This window comes from Mus musculus, chromosome 9 (assembly GCF_000001635.26).
Source record: "Mus musculus strain C57BL/6J chromosome 9, GRCm38.p6 C57BL/6J".
Classification (NCBI taxonomy): Eukaryota; Metazoa; Chordata; class Mammalia; order Rodentia; family Muridae; genus Mus; species Mus musculus.
In genome coordinates, this window is record NC_000075.6 from 17177200 (window position 1) to 17198374 (window position 21175).

General features: G+C 37.8%; 1 long non-coding RNA gene across 1 annotated transcript in view; it reads right to left on the reverse strand.

Moving 5' to 3' along the window:
* Nucleotides 1-4125: 4125 nt before the first annotated feature.
* Nucleotides 4126-21175, reverse strand: part of Gm39296 — a 175390-nt gene continuing 158340 nt past the window's right edge. Inside the window, exon 3 of the long non-coding RNA XR_870555.1 lies at nt 4126-4167. This is a non-coding gene — a long non-coding RNA (predicted gene, 39296). The remainder of the gene's footprint in view (nt 4168-21175) is intronic.

Sequence of the window (21175 nt, forward strand, 5' to 3'; positions counted from 1 at the left end):
AGGTGGAACAACATTATGAACTAACCAGTACCCCGGAGCTCTTGTCTCTAGCTGCATATGTATCAAAAGATGGCCTAGTTGGCCATCAATGGAAAGAGAGGCTCATTGGACTTGCAAACTTTATATGCCCCAGTACAGGGGAATGCCAGGGCCAAAAAGTGGGGGTGGGTGGGTAGGGGAGTGGGGGGGGAGGGTATGGGGGAATTTTGGGATAGCATTGGAAATGTAAACGAGGAAAATACCTAATAAAAGATATATTAAAAAAAGATGAAGTACCTATCTAATCAGAGAATTCTCAATAGAACAAATGTAAATGGCTGAGAAACACTTAAGGAAATGGACAACATCCTAAGTTATTAGCGGAATACAAATAAAAACTACTTTAGATTTCATCTTATGGTTGTCAGATGGCTGAGATCAATATAACAAGTCTTAAGCACGTGGAATAGGGGAAACATTCATTCTTTGCTGGCTTAGATAAAAATTTGTGCAACCACTGTGGGAGTTTGTGTGTCAGTTCCTCAGGAAGGTGGGAATTAGTCTACATCAAGATTCAGCTATACCACTCCTAGAAACACGCACAATGGATCCTACCACAAGAACACTTGTATATCCAGGTACACTGGTACTCTATTCAAAATATCAATAAAAAGGAGACAACTCAGATGTCCTTCAACATATGAATGAGTAAAGAAAATGTGACATATTTATACAATGGAATATTATGGAAACATTGAAAAATGAAATCATGAAATCCCCAGGTAAATAAATGAAACTAGAAAAATATCATGATGACTGAGGTAACCTAGACCCAGAAGGACAAATATGCTACTTACATAAAGTTTCTAGAAATGTGATGTTGAGCAGTTAGCAGAGACATAGTAGTTAGGTGTTATTCTCTATGTCAGCTTTCATTAATCTGAGAAGACATTTTAGAACCTTAAAATTTTTTTCATAATACACAATTCAAAGTATCTCAGGGACCTGGAGTTGTCTCTGTAGTAGAAAGATGAGATATAGTGATAAACTGAAAGCTCATTAGTATTAAAATTTTTATAATGGCTGCTTTATATCACATAGTCATCTTAAGAGAATGAAGTCACATTGGATGCACTCTTCGACCTTAGCAAAAATGGCTGCCAGTAAAGATGTTGCATTCATTGTTATGAGATTATCAGCTAAAATGGAGGACAGTCCCCTGGCTGTGATTTGAAAGCACCTATTTTCTTAAACTAGAGTTGAGTCACATAAAATGTGTTGTGGAAAATTAAGATATCCTTTGTATAGATATTTTAACCATCAACTTTTTGTTTCAAGTTATAAGCTGACTTTTGTTACAGATTTTACTGATCCTTTAATCAAACCCAGAGGACTAGAAATTCTGAGATAAAAACTGTTTACACAACAGTCTTCAGAATCTTTTTGAGAGCATAGTATAGAGAAATCATATTGCTAAAAGATTTAAGTCTAGAAAGGTGAAAGATCATAGTGGTAAAAGACTTTGGGATTGTTTGCTCATGGGGTGGCAGAGGTTGTTACAGTGTGAGAGAATTTGGAATTTTAGTGTTCCATCTTTGGCCATTGAGCTGTACTGAGGCCAACTCTTTTGCAGTAAGACAGCAAGGCTTTACGGAAATTTCTGAGTTCAAAGAAGAAACTGAGTTCAAGATGAGAAGGGGGAAGGGTCGCCATAAGGAGGATTCTAATAAGCTCCAAGAGGAAGCTGAGATAAAGAGAACAATTTATTCATGTGGGAGAATAAGGAAAAGGCAGGAACTACTCCCATGGGAAGGTTCCAATATGATAGAGCCTGTGAGGCTATAAAGAAGCTGAAAGACTTTGAGAGAGACAGAAGGCCATGATAGCAGAGGCACAGAAAGGAACAAAAAATGATAGATCAGATAGCTTTGATGAGGAGACAAAGAGAGGGTCACAGACCCAAGGGGCATAGAGAAGCTTCAAGAAATTCCAGGAGAGAGCTGAAGGGGAAAGGGTGGCAAAGTATATAAGCTCTGCCCAAGAAGGATCTCAATGTAGGAGGGCCTAAGGAAGAGACAGAGGAGGCAGAAGGGGAGGAGAGGAAACTCCACAAAGGTGCTGCAAATATTTCTGAGGTGAAGAATCAGGAAAGTGTTGTAGTGTAGGCTCAGGAGCGTGTAGAGAAGGTGTGGAACTTGCAGACACCTCCTATGGAGAAGGGACGAAGATCCAAGTAGATCCTGAGATATTCCACAAGGAACCAGATGCTTAAGTGTCCTGGTGACAAGAATTACAGTCTAGAGCACAACCAGCATACTTGGAGACTTGTCAGAGAGAACTATTCCAAATGACAGAGGAGAGGAATAGCTTTCCATGTGATAGAAGACCAGTAGACTGAGCAAAGAATCCTGATACACCAGTGTGGCTTCTTCAACTCAACTAGACAAAGCTGGCAACTCTGTAGTGACACTTGCCAAGAAAGATGAGAAGAGGAGTACAATAGTTAGTAAAAACATGAAGAAATGGACTGCAAAAGGTTCTTGGGAAAAGGGCCTTAGAGAAAGAGTAGTGAATGTCCTAGTAAATAGGAAGTTGCTCATGGGGTGGGCACAGCAAGCATTAAGATCCAGAGATGGGACACTTTCTAAGTAGGTAAGAGATGGATGATTAGAATAGGTTGAGAAGGAAGATGCAGCAGAAAAGTTATATTCTAGAATTTGGAGTCAAGTAGAGTGAATGGTAGAAGCTAGCAGAATTAAATGATCAGTACATACCTTAGAAGAATCACAAAAATTTCCTTGGAATAGAACTAATACATGCCAATCCTGTAGTTTTGCCACCTGAATAGGTGAAGAGATAAGATAGATGACAGATAGATAGACAGACAGACAGATAGATAGATAGATAGATAGATAGATAGATAGATAGATAGATAATAGACAGACAGACAGACAGACAGACAGACAGACAGATAGATAGATAGATAGATAGATAGATAGATAGATAGATAGATAAGGAGGAACATGACTGCTCCTAGGTATGGCGAAGGAAAAGGTTTATTGTATATAAAAGAAAAAGCATAGCCATAGCCAGAGACAGGGACATCTGGGAGAGTCCAGAGTAGACATGAGCCTAAGCTAGGCCATGTGGGCAAAGCAGGGAGAGGGAGAAAGGAGAATCAGTATAATAAAGGTTAAACGAAATGCCGGGGAGGCAAAGTGGTTGGAATATATAAGGAAGGGCAGCTGCAGGAAGTTCAGCCTAGCATCTGGACTGGAGAAGTTTAGGGTCCGGTTTTGTCAGCTGCATTCTATAACAGATAAGAAATAAAGGATGCTGAGACAACCTGGCAGCCTGGTTGCTTTGATATGTTAAATAGGCACCTGGGTCATTGATCCAGGGTTTGAGACCTAATAATAACCATTTGCGAATGGAAGTTTGGTTTTATACGTGGGAGCCTCACATAGGAAGCAAATTCCCTTAAGAGTAGGCCACAGTAGTTGGTGAAGAGAAAAAGAACTCAATGCCATCTTTTCCTTTTTCTTTTTTCTTCTTACCCTACAGGTTCTTTGCATGTACAGTATGGCTTTCCTTTTAGTGGTTTTTAATGGAATTTCTGGATGTATGAACAATTGGGTCTCTGTTTCTTGCCCTGTTCTTTGGCTAGTTTCCTTCTGTTTTGTCCTATTTCAATGTGTCTGTGTCAATGTTTGCTTTATTTTATTATTATTCCCTAGAAGTATGTTGAGTTATTTTTAATAAGAGAGGTAAGATTAGGATTGGGCAGGAGATGGGGAGGAAATGGGAGATATGGAGTGGCAACCATCATCAGGATATATTTTGTTATTAAAAAAATGTACTATCAATAAAAGGAAAAGAAGTCTTATCTCATTTAATTCACCTATTTTCCACAGATACTTTATTAAAACATATTATCATCACTTTAAGGAAAAACAAAACAAAATGAAACAAACTTATGCATTTCCAATGGCTTATATCTATGAGTATTGAGAGAACCAGATAAATCCATTCAAATTAAAAACAAATTGCTTCATTAGAGAATTATTTAGTTACTTTTCTATGTTTGTGATAAAACATAATAGCCAAGAAAACTGACAAAAGGCCTTACTTTCACTTAGGATTCCAGTGGATGAGCTAAGAATGATGGGAGAGGCACGGTGGTAGGCACTAGAGAAAGAAACTGAGAGGTAACATCTGCACCAGCAACCAGGATCAGAGAGCAAACCAGAAGTAGGTTGAGGTTATACACTCTCAAAGATACCTCCAGTGATGTCCTTCCTCCAGCAGGGCTGCAGCGTCTAATAGTTTCATAACTGCCTCAAAGAGAAAACTTACTTTGGGGCCTATTATTTAAATATATGAGCCCATAGAGCACAATTCTCATTCAAACCACCACAGTGGGCCCAAGAACAATGCATGCATACATCAAAGCTGACTTTTCATTAAATAGAATTCAAGAATATAAACACAGAGAAAAATATATTTATAATCATGACAGAGACTACACAAATTTCACAAAAATAAAAGTGATAAAACATGACAGAAATTAAACACTGTGACTGAGAAATAATAAGACAATGCCTCATGTTATTGGACCAAACTGGGCTTTGTCCCCACCCCCATTTAATTTTTTTTAAGTCAATGTATGAATTTAATTGTCTGTCAGTTAGAATTTAAAGTTGCTTGGGAAATGCCATTATTACTGAAATACATAAAATTAATTTCAGCTTCAAATGAAAAAATGAATACTTAAGTATAGTGTTTACAATTAAGGAACATTAAGATTTAAGAAATTTACTTCTTTAGTATTGTCTACTGTTATATAACTATAATCAAATTAATACATTGACATTCCATCAGCAAAAACCACAGGAATAATAGCAGAAACAAAATTCAAAGAATTGCTACACAGTAGGGACACCAATATTAACAACAGCATATGTGAATATTTGAATAAATATTTGATTGAGATAACTCTTCAGCTCAATGAGGAAATAATAATTGGTTCAATAAATTACTCCATGAAAACAGAAAATATAACCCTTTGTCTATTTCTTAGGTAAAATATTAAGAGTGAGATCAATTAACATCAAATTAAAAGTGAAAATGACATTTTCTAGCAGGCAAGGCATCCAGAATCTGTAATAAAAAGCCTTAAATTAATAGCATGAAATTAAAACTTTGTAGCAAAGATGCTGTGAACAAAATCAATGAACAATTCAATTGCAAGTATTTGAAAATATATTGGCAACATAGAGGCTGCTGAAGGTGTAACCGTCCATAAAACATACAAAGTTCTAACAAATTAATGAGATAATAAATAAAAGGAAAATGGACTGGTTTATAGATTCCACAAAGCAGAATGTAATTCAATGGTCAAATATAATATGTGTATGTGTGTGTGTACATGTTAACACACACAATTGTTCAGACTTATTTAAATGAGGGCATAAAAAAAGAATAACAGTGGCTGATATCCTCAGATATTTATGAATACTTTAGAATAGGCAGATTCCTATTTCTTTTTCCTTGTCTAAATTTTAATTATTCTTTCTGTCTTCTTTGAGAAGGTCATATGTGCGTACAATGTAGTTCTATCATAACCAGTCTACCTCCTCCCGTCCTCCACCATATAACTAGACTGTGCTCCCAGGAAGCTCATTTCATTAGAACCCTTGGGATATTTTAGGAGTAATGGACAGGGCCACACAGGCTGTGTTAGAACAAAGCACTGGGATGGACTAAACAGGAGCCAGGCAAAGATTTTGGAAGTTGTTCTGCATCCTGGCTGCTGCAGTGCTAATCTCTGAAATGCCACCTGCATTATCCAGTCCCCATGTGTTATTCTAATGGATCTCATGTGGCCCTGACCGTTACTACATCTAATATTTTCCACGAGGTACAATAAAATGAACTTCTGTGAATGACCCAAGTGTACTGGGAAGCTGAAAGCACCCTTTCATACTTGTTTTTGTGTAGTTCTGTGCTGTTTTAGGGGAAGGGCAGTATGGCCGAGAGAAGCTTCCCTGCCCTGTTAACCTTAGAAGATTAGAATGGCTGTCTTAAGACATTAGAATGGAGCTCTCATATATTTCTCAGTTCTGTGATCACTCCTGAGCTCAGGAATTTTTATTGTGAAGTCAGCTGTGAGCGATTGCTGAGGAATAGGGGAGACATGAGCTGAAGAATTAACATTTTACTCTGTTTCATTAATCACTTGCAACTTCTGTTTTCAAAAGAATATCTGAGACTTAGATTCCTGGAATCTGATCCCATGCTTAGAGAAATACTGAATTATTTTTCTATAAGGTTCTGCTGTCCTAATATTAAGGAGAATGGTTCATGTCCAATTAAACAAAGAAAAGAGCTATGGCACAATAAACTTTAGTATCTTACTGCCTTGTTTCATATTAATAAAGAGGAAACAGAAGAAAATTGAAATGCAGATGCCAAGTACAATAATAGTTTTAAAGAGTCTGAGACTCAGATGGAGCTGCCATTTTAGTGTCTGTGAAGAGGTGGTGGAATAGGCTATAAGGGGGGCTATATATAAGGCTCTGTGAGGAAATTAGCAATATCAATAGAAATAGGAAGCATTAAAATATTCAAAACTCATGCTATGGAGACAAATGAAAGAACAGTTATTCTTAAATACATTTTCAAGACCCACTTGAAATAATATTGGAGTAACGGCACACCATTTCAATTCAAGTGCTAATTCAAATTTCTAAAGAACAGACTGAATTAGATCAGTTCCAAAGTCATGCTAACAAAATCAGTCTGCAAATAAGAACCTTTGCACAAGAAGGGAAAAGAAGGGACTATAGCTATGGAAGTGATAGAGACAAAAAGCTGTTCTTGCACAGTTTCTGAGTGTTACCTAAGGAGGTGAGCTGCTAAAGGCAATCACGCTAACCACTGATTCTCCCCATGGTGCTATAATGAGGTCATCTGAATTTCCCTTAAACCCATGCTTGTTTCTATTCTTTTATCTTTTTGTAGAGAAGATAAGAAGTGAGGACCTTACATACAGGCTACCATCCTGTCGAGTGCTCAGTGCATATGAGATCACCTAAGAAGCACAGGATGCAGATGATCGGAAAGTGAATAGAGTTGACTTGTGCAGTGTAATTTATGAACAGTCATTCTGAGAGTGTGTCTACCAGCTGTTTACAAGTCCAGAGAGACTATAACAAGTCCCTCACTGAAAGGATATTTGACACAGTCCTGTCTTGCTAGAGGCGTGACTGGAATTTCTTTTCAGGAAAGGCTCTCTAACAGAATGGTTGTCTTTATGAGGAGGGTTAGAAGCTAGAACTTGAGCTGTATGAGCAACAGGGGCACTTCTCTCCTGCAGTGATCCTGCTGAGCTGTCCTCCTTGAAATGCTGCAGAAGGCCACACCCTGTCAGTATTCACAGTGATGTTGATGCTTGATTAAGGGAAAACACCTTATTGTAAACTGATACTGAACACATGATTTTAAAAAGAAGGTGGGGTAGATTTGTCCTGTAAATCAGCTCAATCTTTTAAAACGTGGTAGGGATTCTAGAAAATAAACAAAGAATAGTTATTTTATGAGCTGGAAAATGATTTTACAGTTAGCATTCATTCATTAGGTATTTATTTTGGTGTTGTGATAGCTGAAGACTCTACAGCCTCAGTAAGATGTAGGAAGCATGAAGTAAGTCTAATGACACCTTTTTGAACACACTTCTTTATGTGTGAAATGAACAGGGAAACTATATCTGAAATGGAATTATTTTATTTATTTTTATGTATTTCTATTTTTTTTAAGTTTATGTATGTTGTCACAAACACACACACACTCACACACACACACACCACTCTCACTGTAAAGAGAATAGATATTATTTATTCCGGAGTTAACTATGGCCTAAGAACACAGATTGAAGTTATTCCAAATTCCATGTTCCAGTGTGAAAGTAATTTCACGAAATTTTATAGTATGACAGAACAAAGAAAGTCACGTCAATGTAAGTATAAACTGCTTTGGTGGTTACAAGAGAGAGCAGTTGCCGCAAGATGGCAGCCTTTTCTGTAGACCTCTGTGATGACATTCTTAGCTTTGGGCGTGGTAGAGGTATACTAAGTAAAGAGACTCTAAAAGTCCTTAATTAGTCTTGGGATGTTTGTTATGATACAGCTGTGGAGAAGGGATGGCTCTTCAAGGAACTAAAAGTAACCACGCTATGGTAATTAGCCTCCTGGCCTGCAGCAATCCAGCCTCTCCACATCTGCCTTTTCCATCAGTCTGCAGACACAGCTTCTTGCCAGGAATTCTCATTCAGTGTGCATGCTCATGTTGTGGAGATCAGCCTTGTGTGAAGTTCTTCAAAAGTTTTCACCTTGTATTTTGAGACAGCATGTCTTATTGAAGCCTCAGGCTGACTCACTGAGCCCGAGGAGCTACCTGGTTCGCCTCCCCAGCAGAGGATTGTGTGAATACACCACCACACTAGGCTTTTCACATAGATAGGAAGGATCAAACACAAATTATGGTCCAATTCAAACATTTTAATTGACTGAATTATATCCTAGGCCCCTGTTTTATTTCCTTACATTTGTGAATGTCTTTCTTGCTAATTACATTCTCTTTAAAGACAAGGTAGGATTAAAGATTCAGTAGGTTTCTATGGATATCACTTTAGAGAATGAGTATTCAAAGAAATAAATACTTTAGGGTTGATTGGTTCATGGTTTTGTGTTCAAACTGATTTTAGTTCTCTATGTTCACCCTTTCTTCACAAGATCTCTTAAAACAGAGGTCAAAAACTGTCTTAGGGATTTTCTTGCTGTGAGGAATGGCCACAAGGCATTAGGCTTGGTGGGAATTGATTTGTTTATTTCCATATCACTGTTTACCATTAAGGAAATTCAGGACAGGAACTCAAACAAGGCAGGAACTAGGAGGCAGGAACTGATCCTGAGGCCATAACAGGGTACTGCTTACTGGTTTGCTTCACTTGGCTTGCTCCTCCTGCTTTCTTATAGAATCCAGACTCACTAGTCCAGGATAGACCCACCGGCAGTGGAATGGGTCCTTCTTCATTAATAAGCAATTATAAAATGTTCCCAGCCCAGGCTTGCCTATAGAATCATATCCTCCATTGAAATGTCCTCCTCTGATGATTCTGGCTTACGTTAAGTTGACATAGAACCAGTCAGCATATACAAGCATGCTGATTCAAGCTAAAATGTGTTTATTAGTCACGCAGCAGTAGAGAAGACTATGCATTGACTTCCTGACTACCTCCAACCTAGACTCTGATTCAGTAAGATGCATGTATTTTTGTAAGATCCTTGAATGTCATTGACATTGTTCTAGACTCCAGATCAAGCCTACAAATTATGTGGAAGTATCTACCTGGTTTCCTTACTCCTAGTCTCAACTTCCTCAAATAATTTATCCTCAGTGTTTTCAGAATTTCCTGAAACATGAATTTGCCAACAACAGGCTGCAGCATATCTTTAATCCTGTTCATTGCTTGTATTCTTTGCCTTCCACATGAAACCATTTAGAGGTTGGCCATTGTAAACTTAGCTGCTCAACACATTTCTACAACCTGATCCTGTTCTAATTCTGGTGTTACATTTGTCTTTGCATTGCTCTACAGCAGACAATTCTAGTCCTTTGATTATAATCTGCTTCTGTTGAATAGATTCATCCAAGTTCACTATTGGAAATGCAAACTCAAAGTCTAGACTTCATTCCATGCCCTTGCCTGGCCTGATGAATAAGTACTCTTTTGCACAACTTAAGTACTGCTACTTTGGTTTAGTTTCTTCATATGATTGAGAAATTCTGTAAGCCTTCGAGTTCTGTTTATTTTCATAAGCTTATCTTATTACATAGTTTAGCAAGTGGAGGGAGACAATATGTACTTTCAATATCTGAAATTCTATTTTTTGATAATGTAGGTTCTGGTTGAAATAAAACAACAATGGTATATATATAAATTATAATAAATTATAAGAGGGTTTGATTGAAGAGTTAATATCAGGTAGGGTATTCAATACATTTTTATTCCTTTCCTGGAGACACCGGCTCCATTTATATCAGATACATATGCTGACAAATTTACCCATCATCTAAAAGTCATCATCTAATGTTCTAGACACCGAGCTCCAGTGTCTAAACAGTATAAGGAAAGTCAAATTACATCTCCCTGACTAAGCTCAGCTGCAGACACCTGTGGTCTAAGCCCAGGAGTTAACAACAGTGAAGCCACATCTAAAAGCGTCTTCTCTTGCCATGGCATACTGCAACTTTGATAGTTATTTAACATTTATTCATTATTATTTTCATTATTTTGTTAGCATATACTTATGGCATAAAATAATCCTGACATACTTACAGGTACATTTAACTAATTTGTTCAAGAACAGCCCCTGAAACGCTCATATTCTTCTCTTCTGTTGATCTCATTCATATTTACCAATGTCTAAAATGTCTAAACCTACATTTTAAAATGTAAGATATTTTTGTATAAACACGTGACTATACATCAGTCCATTTTTCCTTGTTTTGTGGAATCTCCATGCTGATGACTGAAGGGACTGCATTATTTATACTCTCACCAATGCTGTTAGGATTCTCATTTCCTGAATCTTCACTTTGACATCCAGTGGGGTTTATATCATGGCATCAAAAGGATATGCATTTGTGATATTTATTCTATCCAGCTGCTTTGAGGGAAAAAACAGAAATGCCATATTATGAAAAGAATAAAAAGCAATTGATATTGAGAGGAGTTTCTAATCAGGGTGGCAGTTCTCCTTCTGAGCCTTCAGTTTATAAAAAGAAAACTTAGACAAACAGCAGTTTAGAGATCCTAAATACTTTTGTTCGTTTGGCTGCAGTGTGATATTGACACCATCCATAATCGAGTAATTTTGACCTCTTTATTGGAAAAGCCTTGGAATATTGGGATATCTACTATTTTGTCTAACTTGGATCTTAGAGGACTCATTTCTTATTTTTTTATTTGATTTAAGAATTTATCTTATAATGAGGGAAAGAAGCTTAAGGAAAGAACTTTATATGTGGGAATAGAGTAGTTGATCCATACAAATGAAAGGAGTTCACAGGTCAGTTTTGTAAGTAAATAAGGGACCATAGCCCTTAATGAATTCTATTTCTTCTCTGTTCATTCCTTAGAACCTTAAGCGTTGAAATGTATGTATTACCACCAAGGTTTCTCACTAGCTCACACACTTCTTCCTGGAATATAAATGGCTTATTCCATTATTTAATACCATCCTTCTACTTCAAAAGCTATTTTGATTGATTATAAAAACAGTAAGTTATGACTAAGACTCAGGTCACCAACACACATCCCATTAACTGTTCAAGAACAAGTCCCCTATGACCAGATGGCTTTCTGATGTTGGTGCAAAATGTACAACTCCAAATCTCAGAGGGTTTTCTCTCTCTCTGCCTTAATTTGTCTGGAGAGTTTCCCTGAATACTGTTGACTGGCCTTGTCTGAAAAATGACCTGGTACAGAGCTCCCTGCAAGGGTGTATAACTTATTACACAGTGCCTGCTCTGTCTTCCTGCCCACCTGATAACAGGGTTCTATAATATAAGCAATCAGCCGTTCCCACTCACTTGGTGTTATAACCCTTTCTACCTGTAGCCCTTAAAAAAGCCCTCATATACCCTATCACTACAACAATAAAGTAGACTTGCCTTACTACAGATGACTCTGGAAGCCCTTCCTTCGCACTCTCTACCCTCTGAACTCCACTTGCTAATTGTGCTCACTTTGTCCTCATGGACTGATGGCCAATAGCCTCTGAGAAGAAGGAAGGGCCACAGTTAATGCTCTTTCTTCACCTCTCGCCATTCTTTGTATGCATACTTTTCTTTTGTAGACAAAGATATTTTTTTTCAACAAACTGCTCTTAATTAGGTAAGGTTTGTCAAAATTCTAAAAGTAAAATAATAAATTATTCTAATACTATACAATACACAAAACAACTTAGATATTAGTATAAACTCAATTTCCAGGGCAATGTTAAGTTCTAATCATCTGTAATCTGGTCTTTCTTACATAATTTGTAGTCAGAATGTAAAACATATTCATAACTTTGAAGCTAATCAGTTTTTTAGAAACTGCTTTTTAGAGTAATTCTAACCTTAAATTCAAATTTATTTTCTTCTCTGAATAGTCAATATAAATTCACCCCACCAGTGTTAGCTAAGCAGAAATGAGCCAATTCCAAGTGTAAATTAAGGGATATTGTGTATAAAAGCATTCTCTTTATTTATTCATTGCAGTTTTGAAAATAAAAAGAATGTTTATTATCACTTATGTTACAGGAAAATTGCATGAATATATTAAACCACCTACAGCAGTTCCTAAGCCTACTTACTTTGTATGAAAACCTTGTCTTGGTACTGTCACTTATTATGTTATCACAAAGTCCTGAAGGAAGAGTCCATTGGCAGGTCAGGTGATCACAGATCTACAGTCTATTCTCTTGTCTGTTTGACCTGAGACACTTGTGATTACTGCCCTCTTCTGGGTGTTCATTGACGTTGAATGAGTTCATCTTCATGAAGTATGTCACGTACCAGGCTATTTCTCTAAATGTAAACTTCTTTTAAAATAACTTTTCTCTAGTTTCTGGCTTTAGGGAATTTCTTATATTTTCTTATATTTTGGAGTACACCTTAGTTACTTACATATGGAAGTGTTTTATTCCACTAAGCACAGTATTATGAATATAGCAACTTTTTTTTTTTTTTTTTTGGCCAAAAGTTTGACAGAGCAAGTTGTAATGACATTCTTCTTCATGGATATTCATTTTTTTGATAAGGAGTATATTTTAGTATCCACACTTATTATCACTATAGATCATATTTATGGCTTAGAAAAGGATGTCTTTATTGCATTCTACTATTAGCTATATCCAAAATATGTACATGGAGTGCAAGGGCAAGACACACACACACACAAACTGTCCATACATTGAAGGTTTTACTTCCAGAACAATATAAGTCACAGTGAATCAAACTAGATACTCCCTCACTAGACTTCTTTTACTGTGTTTCATCTATTTCTGAATTGACGGTCAACTAAGGGACAAATGGGATAAGGAAAAAGAGAGATAAAGAGAAAGAAACGGTATGATTGTGAAATGACCAATATTCCATACAAATTTGTATGTCATTGTCAGGAATGGAGAAAAAAAAAACAAATGAAAGTACATTTTAAAAAAACATGAGAATTTTTGTAACGTATTAAAAACCAAACATTAAGCAAGTTCAGTAAAATTCATCTCAAGATGTCAATCTGTGGGTCCAGTAGATGATGGACATGGTCAGTCTTTCACTGATTATTCAAAGGGAGACTTTTAAAATACATGAGTGAATTGGAGGTGATATAGCCCTTAATCCCTGCACTTAGGTTGTAGAAGCAGGTGAATCTATGCTGAGTTTGAGGCCAGCATGGTCTACATAGTAAGTTCCAGGAGCCAGAATCACACAGAGAATCTTGAAAAATAAAAGAGAAAGAATCAAACAAACAAAAATTCAGAATAAGTTACTGTGTGGTAAGTGTTAGACAAGTACTACCACACTGATATTACTCAGTGATAGCTGAGTGCTTAATCCTAAAGGGCATCTATACCATCTCCTCCAGGATGTAGAGCATACAGTAGAGAGGGGAAGACAAAAGTAAGTTGGAAGATAGGGAGCATGACTACAAAATGCCACCATTTGTGCACTACACAGTCACCACAATTGGCGAATGTTAACAACTGAGCATGATCTACTGTCTACACAAGAATGGGCCAATCAACAGGCAAACTTGGAGGGGCCAGGGTAGTTTGCTCATCACTGCTGAGATATTTGCTACTTACTGATAGTTTCAGAGGAGTGGAGACACGTTTCCTTTTGCTGTGTGCCCACTGATGAATACACAGGACTCCACTGGAATCACTATGGTTCATTAAGGTAAATGACCACACGGAGTATCATAGTAAAACTAAATGGATAACAAATTCAAAAGAGACAAATCTGGGAAAGCACATGTAGAAAGGAGAAAGATGTCTCTAGGAGAGGGAATAAAGAGATGATTCAAGGACAGTATCTATCTATCTATCTATCTATCTATCTATCTATCTATCTATCTATCTCTATCTATCAAAGGATGTAAATAGTACAATTATTTAAATATATTCATTCTTAAACAATTTGTAAGCACATGAATTTTTGTTGTTTCGGTCATTATTTAAGTTGAGGAACACATCATCCTAAAACCCATCAAAACATGTCTTTATTTAACACATTAGTTATAGAGGAGTCAGGTGAATTCTTTCTTTCTTCTATCTTTCTTTCTTTCTTTCTTTCTTTCTTTCTTTCTTGCTTGCTTGCTTGCTTGCTTGCTTGCTTGCTTGCTTTTCCTTCTGATATTTCAATTTAAATTTAAATAGCTTAAGTCTATAAAACAACATTTTATTCTTAAATGAATGGCATCTGATTAAAATACGAGTGTCCTGAACGCATGATTTTTGAGAACATATGGCTATTATTGAAGACAAACGTACACCAAAAGTTCAAGTTGGCTCATTCACAGGATACTTCACCAAGACTTAGCACTGTGACAGAATAGAGGGTTTTATAAGCAGGGCTGAAAACAGTTCACCGTGAGTGATCTTCCTTATAGGGGTGTGAACAAAGACACACCTGAGTGAGTTCATGTGCTCATTATGATTTCTTACAAAGAAGCAGTCTGAAGTTTAATTGACTAGTATTTACTAAAATCAGTTGACACAATGAATGCATAGGCTTTGCTTTTCTGGTAAATGGTATTAAAGTAAGTACTAAAAAGTGTCCAGCCTTCCTTGACTAGCAGCAGCTAAGTGCCTTGAAAATCTAATTTATGTGTGATTCAGTGTCTCAGGAAGATTGCCAGCTATCCTGCAATGGAAAGAAAAAGCTGCTTAGAGTTTCCAGGTTGTATGTTGAACTTACTCATCAGTTTGATGATCCATGGCAACCTCAAAGACTGAATAAAGTTGTTGTTAAATGTGCAGGGCTCTCATTGGAAATTAAAACCATAAGCTTGTGGGAGTGGCCAGAAACTGGTCTAATTTGAGGCCCACACTACAAGAGGAAGCCCATGTGGGACACTTCCTAGATAACCAGGAATTGGCAGCTGGATAGCTCAGAAGCCCAGGGTAGAACAAAATATGACTAGCAAAACAAAACAAAAGAAATTAAAACATACAAAAACAATGACATGATTTCTAATGTATTCTGTAATACTCATAATTTGGTGCTTGTCCAGTTGTTTTCAGATAGGCTGCAGCTGATAGAAGTAGAAGCAGAAACCCACAATCGAACATTAGGTGAAGAGAGAGCTGCATATGTAGCAGAAGATGGCCTAGTCGGCCATCACTGGGAAGAGAGTCCCCTTAGTATTGCAAACTTTATATGCCCCAGTACAGGGGAACGCCAGGGCCAAGAAGTGGGAGTGGGTGGGTAGGGGAGCAGGGCAGGGGAAGGGTATAAGGAATTTTCAGGATAGCATTTGAAATGTAAATAAAGAAAATATCTAATTAAAACAAAGAGAGAGTCTAGGGGGGGAGGTCTTCTTATGGTTGTTCTCCTTGGAGATTGGGGCAATATGGCCAAAAAGGAAGAGGCCACACACTGAGCTTTTTGCATGGTTGGATTTTGACTTTACATTGAATTGCTTAGGAATATGGTCCGGTTCTTTCCTTTTAGAGTAAAAAGTATTTAAATTTTTTGAACAATCTAAAGTTAGAGACTTTAGATTGTAAAAGAGACATTGGATTTTTAAAATAATGGAATAAAAACAACCCTCAGAATTTTAATACTGTATTTTCTAATATGATATAATATATGATATAATGTGAAATATTATAAACAATGAAAGGGTTGTGATTTAACAGAGATATGTTTATGTGTGTCAAAAGAGAAGGAGAGGGCCTCAGTTAAAGAAGTGCCTTTATCAGATTGGTTTATGAGTGTATCTGTGGGATATTTTTTTGATGATTACTAATTGACATAGGGTAGCTCAACCTACTGAGGGGAGTAACATCTCTAGGCAGGTATGACTGGACTGTAAAAACCAATAGAAAATTAGCTTAGCACACCAGAAGGAGAGACAATGGCAGCATCAGGCTGTGTGCTCAGCCTCAGTTCCTGGTCCAATTTTCTGGTTGAGTTATTGCACTGACATCAGCTAGTGATACACTATGATGAAATGAAAATGGTAGTCAAATAAACCTCTTTCCCTAGGTTGCCTTTGCTCATAGTGCAGTAACAGAAAGGCAGGCTAGAATGAGGTATTTATTTCAATATGATGATTATGTGGTTGTCCATCGAATAGTAAACCTAGAGAGTGAGGGTATGAAGGGTGAATATGATTACATCGTTATATCAGAGCAATGGGCTGGAGAGAGCTTGCTGGCAGGAAGCATGTGGAGCCTGTTTAATGCTGACATGAGAAACAGCAAAGGGAGGGGAGGAGGGGGAGGAGGAGGGGAGGATGGGGAGGGGGAGGGGGAGGGGAGGAGGGGGAGGGGGAGAGAGAGAGAGGAGAGAAGAGAGAGAGAGAGAGAGAGAGAGAGAGAGAGAGAGAGAGAGAGAGAGAGATTAACTAGTGTGAGTTAAAAAATGAGAGACAGAGGAAAACAAATTAGTACCATTATTTTGAGCTTCCAATAATCCAAGTTTTTATCCTTTAATACAATTTTGATATATTTTCAGGGTACTTTTGACATTTTGCAACCCATAATAAACTTTAAATTCTACCCAGCCCTCTCAGTTCAGATTTTCTATGCAACTGGAACTTTTAACATCTTTTAATCTACTGTTTTGGTTTCAAGTCAGGGTTTTTCTTTGTAGCCCTGGCTGTCCTGGAACTCACTCTGAGACCAGGATGGCCAGGTCTCAGAGATCTGCCAGCTTCTGTTTCCCAGGTTCTGGGATTAAAGAATGCGCCACAACTGGCCAGCCTTTTCCTTTCCATAATTGCTTACCCCTGCATTTTCCTTTGAGTTTAGATTCTTGATCATTTATAAATTATATTTAATGATAAGAAATCATAACTGGAGCCAGGCAGTGGTGGCAGCGCACACCTTTAATCCCAGTTCTTGGGAGGCAGAGTCAAGTAGATTTCTCTGTTCCAGTTCCAGGTCAACCTGGTCTACAGAGTGAGTTCCAGGACAGTCAAGTCTATATGGAGAAACCCTGTCTCAAAAAAAAAACAAAAAAACAAAAAAACAAAAAAAAAAAAACAGAAGGAAGGATGGAAGGAAGGAAGGAAGGAAGGAAGGAAGGAAGGAAGAAATCATAACTGACTTCCTGGGCAAAAGAAGAAAATATAATTGTAAGCTAACAAACCACTTTGGGAAACACAAAGCTGATCATTGTGTGGTTGGAGAATTGGTCATCTGTTTCCAATGTGTGGAAATAACGACAGCTACATGTTTGGTGTCAGTAATTTTCACTTTTTCTTTTTCTCAGTGCTACACATGAAGATCTGGAACTCATTCAAGCAAGATAAATTACAGCTAGCTTATTGATACTTAGACATTCCTATGCTCTAATTATAGGAGAACTAAGCTAACAGGAAGATTTTCATTATCAAAGTTCCATAGAAATGAAATGAATAAATGTCTAGTGTTTTTTGTCAACTAGCTGTTTTACTTACTTCCTATTTCAGATTAGCAGTATACTTAGACCTCCATATTCAAGAAAAATATATTACTAAAATCACATATATCTGTCACCACAGTCCCTACTAGAGTTCTCTAAAGGAAACACTTGCACACTTCAGTGCCACAGCCACTAGTCTTCCCTATGTTTTTTTTTTTCCATTTGACTTTTGTGTGTAATGGGTAGCATAGGACATTTAATCTCCTAATAGGTCTAGTCTTTCCTACTTTACTCATGATTTTATCTAAAGTTAATGTTCAAAGCTCTTCACAAAGTCCTAGCTGTTTGCCCCATGTTTCAAATATTCATCTTCTCTAGGTCCATTTACACAGCAAAACAAATTCACTTATATGAAAGTTTGCTTAAATTGAGCACCAAATTTGTTGATTAGTTTACAAGTGGAGCTTAGACAATATCACTTCTAGTTCTTCATTCACCCATCACCTCCCTTAATGAGTTATGAGTTATGGCTTTAGAGATACTAGAGCAGGAGTACTGAATACCTTCAAAAGCTTCTTGGTAATTTCTGCCTTGTCTGTTCTCATGACTTCATACAGATGGACAAGCTTTTCTTTGGAATTCTAAAGCACACAGCTAAATGGAGACATGGATCTGCTTGTACTTTCTGTTCCTGCTTGTTGCTTCCTCCACATGTGCTGACTCAGGTATCTTAGTTACACATTTCCAAGTATAATCTCTCAGTATCTCAGAATTCTAGGCCTCTGAAAGACTGAGAAAAGATACTGGCAAATCATTGATTGAATAATTTTTCCTAGATTCTACTTTTCCAATTCCTAAAAATAGTGGCTATAATTTAAACAAATTCTCTTTCATTTATAGTTCTTTCCAAAGGGCAAGAGTGAGGATTTGACCTAAGGTAAATCTTTTGTCAGGTGGGTAGTGACTGATTGAACCACTATGGTCTGTGTGTTTCTACCAGGAAAGCTATAATTAATATAAATATTACTTTAGATTTTTTTCAAGGCATACTATATATGAGGCAATATTGAAATATTTTCTTGCCTTTTGTATAGAAATTCAAAGTTAGAACATGGAAATTCAAACCTAGAATATTATATATCAAAAATATTAAAATATTTTATGTATACAAGTTTTGGAAGTTATACATAACAACACTCACTAGTCAGACATTTAAGAAAAAATAAAACTTATGTCTTAAGAAAGAAAGAAAGAAAGAAAGAAAGAAAGAAAGAGAGAGAGAGAGAGAGGGAGGGAGGGAGGGAGGGAGGGAGGGAGGGAGGAAGGAAGGAAGGAAGGAAGGAAGAAAGAAAGAAAGAAAGAAAGAAAGAAAGAAAGAAAGAAAGAAAGGTTAGTTAACATTAATAAAGAATGAATGTCAATGCAATATAACTGGAAATCAAAGTATTTTATGAATATACAGTGTATAGGAATGAATTAAGGAAGGTATTAAGATTTTGATTTGAGAAGGCATAAGCACTTATAATATGTAAAACATATGAAGAGTTGTTTCATATTTATTCTGGGAATATTATTAATAAGATATCAGTTTTCATAATTTGTAGATTAAATCTTAAGAGGCTCTCAACTAGGCTATGGTGTGAACTAATGCTAAAATTCATATGGGTAATTATGTACAATTTATGCAGAATTTTATAAAGCAGAAAAGTAGTTCAGATGACAGTACACAACAGACCAGTATTTAAAAAGAAATGATTAGGCGGAACCTGAGACTGTGGTACATAGGGAAGCAGGCTACCCGGGCCTGATCTGGGGCACAAGTCCCTTCCACTCGACTCGAGCCCCGGGCTACCTTGCCAGCAGAGTCTTGCCCAACACCCGCAAGGGCCCACACAGGACTCCCCACGGGACCCTAAGACCTCTGGTGAGTGGAACACAGCGCCTGCCCCAATCCAATCGCGCGGAACTTGAGACTGCGGTACATAGGGAAGCAGGCTACACTGGCTTGATCTGGGGCACAAACCCCTTCCACTCCACTCGAGCCCCGGGCTACCTTGCCAGCTGAGTCGCCTGACACCCGCAAGGGCCCACACAGGATTCCACACATGATCCTAAGACCTCTACTGAGTGGAACACAACTTCTGCCAGGAGTCTGGTTCGAACACCAGATATCTGGGTACCTGCCTTGCAAGAAGAGAGCTTGCCTGCAGAGAATACTCTGCCCACTGAAACTAAGGAGAGTGCTACCCTCCAGGTCTGCTTATAGAGGCTAACAGAGTCACCTGAAGAACAAGCTCTTTTTTTTTTTTTTTTTTTTTTTTTTTTTAGCATAAATATATTTTATTTAAAATTGTGTTTTATAACCCAGAAGAATCGGGGGAAAGGCAACAACGTTTGAAATATTTGCAAAGTCTTTTTGATCTTTTTAGTTTTGTGGAAGGTATTTCAGCTTTCATCTTGGGTTGATCTCAGTTTGTGCAACAACACATAGATGCCACACTTCTCAATGTGCTTCCAAAAGAAAGAAAGTGAAACTGTATGCAACATCCTGGGATTAAAACAATGTTAACACCGTGAGTCGCTCTTCCTGAATCCTGTCCCATCTTACACACTGATGGCCTTACCACATAAACCACCACCACGGTGCAGACAAACACAACGTTGGCAAATCTGTTGTCTCCAAAATGTTAATGGAACGGAACTACTTATGGACATAAATTAAGACCCAGTCTGTGGCCCTTTACTTGGTGATGACAGGGGGAAGTTCCTGTCTCACAGGGTAGCTTCTGTCACTGTCAGTGCTGCTCGATGGTCAACACAGTGCCTTGTATGTGGTAGGTACGCACTTTTCCAGCTACATACCCAACCCTCAGCAGGACTTACGTCCAAAAATTCCCACCATTAAATTTCTTTTTTTTCCTTTTTTTTTTTTTTTCCATTTTCCACTAGGCATTTAACTCATCCACATTTCCAATGCTATACCAAAAGTCTCCCATATCCACCCACCCCCACTCCCCTGCCCACCCACTCCCCCTTTTTGGCCCTGGTATTCCCCTGTACTGGGGCATATAAAGTTTGCAAGTCCAATGGGCCTCTCTTTCCAGTGATGGCCGACTAGGCCATCTTTTGATATATATGCAGCTAGAGTCAAGAGCTCCGGGGTACTGGTTAGCTCATAATGTTGTTCCACCTATAGGGTTGCAGATCCCTTTAGCTCCTTGGCTACTTTCTCTAGCTCCTCCATTGGGAGCCCTATGATCCATCCATTAGCTGACTGTGAGCATCCACTTCTGTGTTCGCTGGGCCCCGGCATAGTCTCACAAGAGACAGCTACATCTGCGTCCTTTCAATAAAATCTTGCTAGTGTATGCAATGGTGTCAGCGTTTGGATGCTGATTATGGGGTGGATCCCTGGCTATGGCAGTCTCTACATGGTCCATCCTTTCATCTCAGCTCCAAACTCCATCTCTGTAACTCCTTCCATGGGTGTCCTGTTCCCAAATCTAAGGAGGGG